This window comes from Gracilinanus agilis, chromosome 5, assembly GCF_016433145.1.
Source record: "Gracilinanus agilis isolate LMUSP501 chromosome 5, AgileGrace, whole genome shotgun sequence".
NCBI classification, from domain to species: Eukaryota; Metazoa; Chordata; class Mammalia; order Didelphimorphia; family Didelphidae; genus Gracilinanus; species Gracilinanus agilis.
In genome coordinates, this window is record NC_058134.1 from 169468337 (window position 1) to 169470530 (window position 2194).

Genomic DNA, 2194 nt, shown 5'->3' on the forward strand with positions numbered 1-2194 from the left:
TGATCTAAAGCAGAAGAAAGATATTCAATAAGAATACGCATCAGGGGCAGCTGGGTAGCTCAGTGGAGTGAGAGTCAGGCCTAGAGACAGGAGGTCCCAGGTTCAAATCTGGCCTCAGACACTTCCCAGCTGTGTGACTCTGGGCAAGCCACTTGACCCCCATTGCCCACCCTTACCACTCTTCCACCTATGAGACAATACACCGAAGTACAAGGGTTTAAAAAAAAAAAAAAGAATACGCATCAGGTCATCTGAGGTCTACTCTTTTGAGGTAGATCAATGATGAAAAATAGCCAAATATGAGCATCAGGAGACCTGGTCTTTGTGGTGCATGATTTGTATGTGTTTCTGAGAAGCAATACATTAAAATGGTTCGTGAAAAGTGTATGGGGGTGGAAAATGCAAGTAAGAATGTAGATAAAGGAGGATAAGAGAGAATGTGAGTTTTATTGAGTGAGGAGTAAGTGGGATATATATAGAGAGAAAGAGTGTGCGTGTGAGTGTGCGTGTGCGTGTGTGTGTGTAGGGGTTGTAAATAAGGCAGAAGTTAAGGGTTTAAAATTAAAAAAAAAAAAAAAAGAATACGCATCAGGGACATCTCATGTTATCTTAACTGAGTGAACCTCCCTGATTTAAGTTGCCCATCCTTTTCTCCAAACTAAGCATTGGGGAGAATCTGGAGCTCGCTCCTTGTGACTCCTTTATACTCAGGAGGCCAAAAAGAGCTTTAAATGTCCAGAGGTTACTCTCAGCTTAGTTTGTGTTCTTCTACACACACACACACACACACACTACATATATATGTATATGTATATTTTATATATACATAAGTTTATATACACAGAGTTATAAATATACACCCAGAGGGTATCCCCAAAATTTTAGGGCAGTTTAAAAAATCTCCTTACCTTCTATCTTAGAATCAATATAGTACAGCAGTAAGGGGTGTAATATAGGAATAATACTGCCATATTTTCTTGGGGCAACCTGTCAGTTGCCCTGGTTGGAAATTTGACCGTGGCATGAGCCATAGGGCAGGTACCAACTAGCAGTTGGACCAAGGGTATATAAAGCCCGGGAGACCCAGGGCTGGGGTCTTTCCCTACTTCACTTCTCACCTTCACTTCCACCACTTGGGTGGGATCCCAGTGGTAGAGGGAGGTGGAATGTGGGATATTTTAGTTTCCTAGGCCAGGTAGGGTTTAAAGATCATTGCTGACCAAATAGGAACATCAATCTGATATACCAATTATTCCTTATCAAGAGATTGAAATGACTACACCAATGTAACTATCAATAATATGTATATAAGTCTCGATTGATGACACATGTTAAAACCAGTAGAAATGCACGTTGGCTATGGGGGGAGGTATTTGGGGGAGGTGAAGGGGAAAGTAAGAACATGAATCATGTAACCCCTGAAAATTTTTCTAAAAAAATTAAAAAATGTAAAAAAAAAAAAAGGAAAAAAAAGAGATTGCTTTATATTTACCATCAAGAGATCATTTTATTTCTGTCCCAGGGCTGGTCCCTTGGGACAGCTGAAGATCATAGTAAGGAGTTTATCAACATCCTAAAATTAGATCTAGAAGGCAGTAATAAACTAGTTTCATGGTTTTCCTAACCCACTCTCCAGTTCCTTTTCCCTAACCAACTTATTCAATAAATCCTTAGTTTAATTTAAGAACTAGTGTGTCCTACCTTCATTCTAGATCTAAATAGTGACTGCTGTTCAAGATTCTAGGAGAGAGACAGAGTGACTCCATTACTGTTTAGTCTAATCTCACTACCAACCAATAGGAGTTACTTCCTTAGCCAGGTCAGAGGCTGAAGAGAAATCATCTTAAAGGGGGTTTAGTCCATACCAAGGGAAATTACATCAATCCCTCTGCTGGCTTAGGCACTGGATACTTGATATTCCTACATCCAGTACCTCTAGTCTACAGCTTGTAGACTAATAATAGTTTCCTATTATTTAGATCCATAATAATTTCCTGACTGCTTTACAGCCTTATCAACCACCATTACTGATTTAGTCATAAACCCTCATTACAGGGGCCAGCAATGGGGGTTAAGTGACTTGCCCAGAGTCACACAGCTAGGAAGTGTCTGAGGTCAGATTTGAAACCAGAACCTCCCATCTCTAGATCTGGCTCTCAATCTACTGAGCCTCCCAGCTGCCCCCAACTCTTAG

The 2194-nt window shown here is 40.5% G+C and overlaps 1 non-coding gene across 1 annotated transcript; it reads left to right on the plus strand.

Annotated features, from left to right (window-relative positions):
• The first annotated feature begins 274 nt into the window (after positions 1-274).
• On the plus strand, positions 275-354 carry LOC123250811. Its single transcript, XR_006506446.1, has one exon. It is a non-coding gene; the product is annotated as a small nucleolar RNA U2-19 (small nucleolar RNA).
• The last annotated feature ends 1840 nt before the right edge of the window (positions 355-2194 follow it).